A 7,774-nucleotide genomic window follows, 5' to 3' on the forward strand; every position below is an offset into this window, starting at 1 on the left:
TTCTTGATTCTTTTACAAGTGCGGAAGTATCACCTTTCCTTCAGTGTCACTGAATCAAAATCCTGGAACTCTCTGCCTAACAGCACTGCTGGCATACCAACACCTCTCAGACTGCAGCGACTCAAGAAGGCAGCTCACAACCACCTTCTCAATGATGACTAGAGACAAACAATAAATGTTAGCCCAGCCAGTGACAAACTTATTCCATTCAAGAATTGCAAAGAAGTTCCCTTCCAATCTCATCAAATTCAAATCTGAATTAACCTGAGTATTCTGATCAATTACAACAACTTTGTTTTTATATTTTCAGTCTATGGGTAATACTGCAATTTGCATTTAATATTATTCAATAGCAGTTTAGCAAACGTAGTAAAATTCCTACTACAACTGGGAGGCTTACAATAGTGATCATACTTTCTTGTACCAGTCAACAAGCCATCAAATTTATCAAACACAACCCTCTGAATTGCTTAGACAGTGACCTAACTACAGTTGTCATATATTTTTCCAGTGCAAAAAATGCAACCATGATTCATCTGCATGCATACAGTTGTGCCTGTGATGTAATGCCAGCGTAACAATAAATTTTAAATCGGCTGTAAGATGCAACAAAACACAGCAATACGAATAATTAGTCATTGTGGACTGGTTACTTATTTCCTGCTTGGAATGAATTTAGACATAGCAGGCATGATCGTTTTCGTCACACTCACTCAGGTGCAACTCACCTTTTGTGCTCATGGACTGCAATGCTCCACCTAGTGGTCATGACGTGGAGGAGACGATGTTGGACTGGAGTGTACAAAGTTAAAAATCACAACACCAGACTATAGTCCAACAGGTTTATTTGGAAGCACCAGCTTTCAAAGCACTGCTCCTTCATCAGGTAGTTGTGGAACAGGACCATAAGACACAGAATTTATAGCAAAGGTGACAGTGTCATGCAACTGAAATGATATATTGAACAAACCTAGATTGTTAAGTCACACACACACATTCTTACATACCCATGCACACATGCAGACCCTGTCTCATATACACGCTCTCTCATACACAAACACATAAATCCCCCCTCCTCCACACCCTCTCACAGGCTGTACCCATATACCCATCACACCCACAAATTTTACCAAGCTTGCACACATGCAAACACACATGTGCAATCACACTCACATGCACACATACATAAGTCTCTGGGATGAATTTGTATTTGCAGAATTATATTTGCTCAAAAAGCACACAATCTGCAGGCAGTCAATCCATGTAATATTTTGTAAATTCCACTTTGGAAAAAGAACCAGTCTGACTCAAGACTGGGATACAGACAGACTCTTACCTCATAACTTTAGTGCATTGCTCGAGCTGAAATGTCACTTTTTTAAATATAAAACTTTAAGTTATCTTGAGAATGTGACTTAGTAGTTGTTTTGGGATTTACATATTAATGAACCAAGAGCTGCAACCCATTCTAAAGATGAAAGACTTAACAACAATCTAGTTTTGTTCAATATATCATTTCAGTTGCATGACACTAATCTTTTGTTATAAATTCTGTTCCTTATGGTCCTGCTTCATAATTACCCGATGAAGGAGCAGTGCTCCGAAAGCCAGTGCTACCAAATAAACTTGGTAAAAACAATGACTGCAGATGCTGGAAACCAGATTCTGGATTAGTGGTGCTGGAAGGGCACAGCAGTTCAGGCAGCATCCAAGGAGCTTCGAAATCGATGTTTCGGGCAAAAGCCCTTCATCAGGAAGAGCTTTTGCCCAAAACGTCGATTTCGAATCTCCTTGGATGCTGCCAGAACTGCTGTGCTCTTCCAGCACCACTAATCCAGTACCAAATAAACTTGTTGGACTATAACCAGGTGTTGTGTGATTTTTAATTTTGTCCATCTAGTGGTGGTGTTGCCCGCAACTAACAGAGCATTAAATATGGCAAAAGTTAGTAATGTGTTCCATAAAGAAATTCTGGTTTATGATTCATGGGACTATCCAAACCTTTTGATTCCCTGTGTATTTTATTTTCACTTTCCAAATGCTATTTGCACTACAATAGCACCTTTCACACTATTAGAAAGTCCTTTATCAATTAATAATTTCGAGAATGCGATTGTAGTATTACTTTGACAAAAACAGAAACAATTCTGTTCTATTCCACAAACAGCAGCCAATTTAATGGGGCATTGGTGACAAGTCATGAAAGAAATATTACCTTGTCAGTGAAAGTAAGCAAAGTCACCAGAGTCCCATAAGACGATAGGACTGCTCTCTCATTAGAAAGAAATGACTAGTAGTGAGATTTACCCAAGGGTCACCACACCTCAGGCAAGGGGCAAGGTTGAGAAGATGGGGCAGTGGGAATTGAACCTGTGCTATTGGTGTCACTCGGCATTGCAAATTAGCTGCAAATCCAACTGAGTTAACCAACCCCCACTGCCTCATGCAATTGCATAGTTCCCTGCTTTTTGTTTTTTTGGCTTTTATGTTAAAGGGAATGGAGTATAAAATGATAGAAATATTGCTAAAGCTATATAAGGCACTTGTCAGATCACAGCTGGGAATGCTGCGAACAGTTTGGGGCCCCTTAACTTAGGAAAGATACTTTGCTATTGAAGGCCATTTAAGGTTCACTAGGTTGATTCCAGGTGTGGACAGTTTTTAATCTGAGGAGAGGTTGAGCCTGTATTCATTGGTATGTAGAAGAAGGAGAGGCAATCTTATTGAAAGATGTAAGGTTCTTAGAGGATTTGACAGTGTGGATGTGGAGTGGTTGTTTCCCCTTGTGGGAGCGTTTAGGACTAGAGGGTATAATTTCAGAGTAAAAGGTCATTCATTTATGACGGAGATGAGGAGGAATGTTTTCTCTGAGTAATAAGTCGATGGAATTCTTTACCACAGAGGTGTGTCAAGGCTGAATTATTAAGTCTGTTTAAGGTTGAAGTAGACAGATTTTTAATCTGTAAGGGAATCAAGAATGAGGATAAGGCAGAAAAGTGGAGTTGAGAATTATTAAGTCAACCACGATCTCATTGAATGGCACAGTAGATTCAACAGGCCAAATGGCCTAATTCTGCTCCTCCACGTTATCTCTTGAATAATTGATGTGCTCTGCATAGGATAGCACCTCCGAAAGTTCAGTGTTCATTAACTACTGAAATTTTAACCCAGATTGGGAGCTAAAGTCACTTTTTATTATGTTATTTATGCTATACAAATACAGCTGTTGTTGTGTGCTTCAAAATAATAAACCTTTGAGCTAGAGGATTACCACTCTGAACCAACCTCACATTGCCTGCTGTTTTGTCCTATCCTTTGGCACTTGGGAATTGGCAACACTCCAAAATTTCAACCAATTCATGACCTTGGATATTGAGCATTAATGTGCTATTTGGTTATGGGGTTATCACAGATCAATTCAAGTGAACATTTGTCACATTAATTTACAAAAAGACTATTGATTTGTTAATTCTATCATCCAATTTCATACTTTGATGGACTGATTTCTTTTAAAAAGGATCAAAAGCACAGGCTTCAAATAGCTACAGGGTTACCTGATTACTCAAGTGACCAAGTTTCATCATGGATTAGACAATAAACAGCCAAACTGAAATTAATATTTCATCTAAAGATGACAAAACCAGCTAGCAAGCCTGTCTGGGGAGATACAAAAAGATCATTTCTGATATCGATTTACATTTCTATGAGAAGGTGCACATTTTGGAGATAGACCTTGTCTAAAATTAACTAGCCTTCCACAGATAGTATGTACAAACAGGTTTGTTCTTCAAGGTGCTATTTTTGCCAGAGCAGACAGAGACAAAATTCAGAATGAAGCACCTGAATACAAGCTGAAAAATGTTGCTGTGTCTCTCAAGAAGAAAAAAAAACCCGCAGTGAGCAGACTGATTCAAGAATAACAACATAACACAGAAAACACAAAGGAATATTCATTGTTGTTAATGATCAAAGACACCAACTAAATGAACATGGTTTCAGGTTAAAACCATATTCCTCAGGCCATCCTAAGATCTTTATTTATTCTTTTACCTTCCTTTGTACTCATCACTATTCCCCTTTAAGCAGAGTCTATGACATTTTTTGGTTTGAAGAGCTGTGAGAATTTTAAAAATTGAAGCATTGACAGACTGGAGAGGTGAGGCCAGCATTATTAATCCAGAACCCCATGCTAATATTCCAGGGAACATAGCAGATGGAGAAATTTGAATACAATTTAAAAATCTGGTCATAAAAAGCTGGTTAAATGGCAATCGTGTAACAACTGTCAATTGGCATAAAAACACATCTGGTTTATTAATATCCATCAAAAAAGGAAATCTGCCATCCGTATTCATATGGACCTATGTGTCACTCCAGAGTCAACAGCAATGTGGTTGACTCTTAACTTTCCTCTGGGCAATTAGGGTTAAGCAACGGCCTACATCCCATTAACGAATGAAAAACAAATGCAGGTCAGCGAGCACGGGGGTGGGGGGGGGGGGGGGGGGGGGGAAGATGGTGGAACAGGATCTGATGTGCATTAGAGTTTTTGAATGTGTTTATGTAAGATGGGAAGTGGGAGGTCAGCCAGGAGACATTGGAAGAGACAAGGTTTAGATATAACAGAAATGCAGTTCTTTCAACAGCTGATGAACGATGGGTGGATGGAGATTGGCAAAGTTACTGACAGCGAATAATCTTGGTGATGGATTGAACATACAGTTGGAAACTCATCTCAAGGTCAAGTAAGTTGTAAGGGTTGCAAATGGTAACTAGGGAACAGTGTTTGTGACAAGGATGGAAATATTTAACTAGTGGAAATTCACAATCATCCAAGACCTGATATTGAACAAGCAGCATGTCTAATCAGAGACAGAAGAAAAGTTGAGAGGGAAGAGAAGATCTTTCTAGACAGATCAGCTGAAATGGCTGATCTTACTTTCAAATTAATATCTCTCATTAGATACTTGGTTTATGGGCAGGAAATAGCGAGTGGGATAAGGGATTCTTTTTTAGGTTGGCAATCCACAGGAATCAGTGTTGAGACTACAACGGTTTATATTTTGCACTCATGATCTGGAGGAAGGAAGTGAATGTATTGTTGTCACATTCCCAGATGACACAAAAATAGGTGGAGAGACAAGTCATGAACAGGATAAACCAGTTTAGAGAGAGATATTGATAAGTTAATTGGACAAAAAGTTGGCAATTGGAATATAATATGGGAAAATATGAAGTGCAGAGTATTACTCAAATGAAGAAAAGCTGCAGAAAACAGGACTTGGGGGGTTCTTGTGCACAGAGCACAGAAAGCTAGCTCAGAGGTGCTGCAGGTAATTAGGAAGGCTAATGGAATGTCGGTCCTTATTTCAAGGGAGTTGAAGAATTAGAGTAGGTAAGTCTTTCTGCATATGCACAATGTACTTGTGAGATCACTTCTAGAGAACGGAGCAGTTTTGATCCCCTTATTAAGGGAAAATATCATTTCATTACAGGCGGTTAAGAGAAAGTTCATGAGGATGATCCCTGGTATGAAGGGATTGTCCTATGAGCAAAGACTAAACAGATTGGGTTTCTACTCACTGAGTTTGGAAGAATGAGAGACTCTCTCATTGACACATGGAGGATTCTTAAGGGGCTCGACACGGTCTCACAGAGGATCTTTTGACTCAAATGAAAAGTTTAGTACCAGAGGGTAATAAAGGAGCACCAATTCAGTCACAGAGTCATAGTGAAGACTGAGATAGAGTCATCGAGTCGTAGAAATGTACAGCATGGAAACAGACCCTTCGGTCCAACCCGTCCATGCTGACCAGATATCCCAACCCAATCTAGTCCCACCTGCCAGCACCCGGCCCATATCCCTCTAAACCCTTCCTATTCATATACCTATCCAAATGCCTCTTAAATGATGCAATTGTACTAGCCTCCACCACTTCCTCTGGCAGCTCATTCCATATACGTACCACCCTCTGCGTGAAAAAATTGCCCCTTAGGTCCCTTTTATATCTTTACCCTCTCACCCTAAACCTACGCCTCTAGTTCTGGACTCTCCCACCCCAGGGGAAAAAACCTTCTCTATTAATCCTATCCACGCCCCTCATAATTTTGTAAATCTCTATAAGGTCACCCCTCAGCCTCCGAAGCTCCAGGGAAAACAGCCTCTCCCTCTATCTCAAATCCTCCAACCTTGGCAACATCCTTGTAAATCTTTTCTGAACCCTTTCAAGTTTCACAACATCTTTCCGATAGGAAGGAGACCAGAATTGCATGTAATATTCTAACAGTAGCCTAACCAATGTCCTGTACAGCCGCAACATGATGTCCCAACTCCTGTACTCAATACTCTGACCAATAAAGGAAAGCATACCAAACACCTTCTTCACTATCCTATCTACCTGCGACTCCACTTTCAAGGAGCTATGAACCTGCACTCCAAGGTCTCTTTGTTCAACAACACTCCCTAGGACCTTACCATTAAGTGTATAAGTCTTGCAAAGATTTGCTTTCCCAAAATGCAGCACCGCGCATTTATCTGAATTAAACTCCATCTGCCACTTCTCAACCCATTGGCCAATCTGGTCCAGATCCTGTTATAATCAGTGATAAACTTCTTCACTGTTCACTACACCTCCAATTTTGGGGTCATCTACAACCTTACTAAGTGTACCTTTTATGCTCACATCTAAATCATTTATATAAATGACAAAAAGTAGAAGACCCAGCACCGATCCTTGTGGCAATCCACTGGTCACAGGCCTCCAGTCTGAAAAACAACCCTCCACCACCTCCCTCTGTCTTCTACCTTTGAGCCAGTTCTGTATCCACATAGATAGTTCTCCCTGTATTCTGTGAGATCTAACCTTGCTAACCAGTCTCCCATTGGGAACCTTGTTGAACGCTTTACCAAAGTCCATATAGATCACATCTACCGCTCTGCCCTCATCAATCCACTTTGTTACTTCTTCAAAAAACTCAATCAAGTTTGTGGGACATGATTTCCCATGCTCAAAACCATGTTGACTATCCCTAATCAGTCCTTGTCTTTCCAAATACATGTACATCCTGTCCCTCAGGATTCCCTCCAACAACTTGCCCACCACAGAGGTCAGGCTCACCGGTCTATAGTTCCCTGGCTTGTCTTTCATACCCTCCTTAAACAGTGGCACCATGTTAGCTAACCTCCAGTCTTCCGGCACCTCACCAGTGACTATCAATGATACAAATATCTCAGCAAGAGGCCCAGCAATCACTTCTTTAGCTTCCCAGAGAGTTCTAGGGTATACCTGATCAAGTCCTGGGGATTTATCCACCTTTATGCATTTCAAGACATTCTGCACTTCCTCCTCTGTAATATGGACGTTTTGCAAGGTGTCACCATCTATTTTGCTACCCTTTTTGTCCTTTATGTATTTGTAAAAACTCTTTGGATTCTCCTTAATTCTATTTGCCAAAGCTATTTCATGTCCCCTTTTTGCCCTCCTGGTTTCCCTAAAGTATACTTCTACTGCCTTTATACTCTAAGGATCCACTCGATCTATCCTGTCTATACCTGACATATGCTTCCTTCTTTTTCTTAACCAAACCCTCAATTTCTTTATCCATCCAGCATTCCCTATACCTACCAGCCTTTCCTTTCACCCTAACAGGAATACATTTTCTCTGGATTCTTGTTATCTCATTTCTGAAGGCTTCCCATTTTCCAGCTGTCCCTTTACCTGCGAACATCTGCCCCCAATCAGCTTTTGAATGTTCTTGCCTAATACCATCAAAA

The sequence above is a fragment of the Chiloscyllium punctatum genome, chromosome 15 (assembly GCF_047496795.1).
Source record: "Chiloscyllium punctatum isolate Juve2018m chromosome 15, sChiPun1.3, whole genome shotgun sequence".
NCBI lineage: Eukaryota > Metazoa > Chordata > Chondrichthyes > Orectolobiformes > Hemiscylliidae > Chiloscyllium > Chiloscyllium punctatum.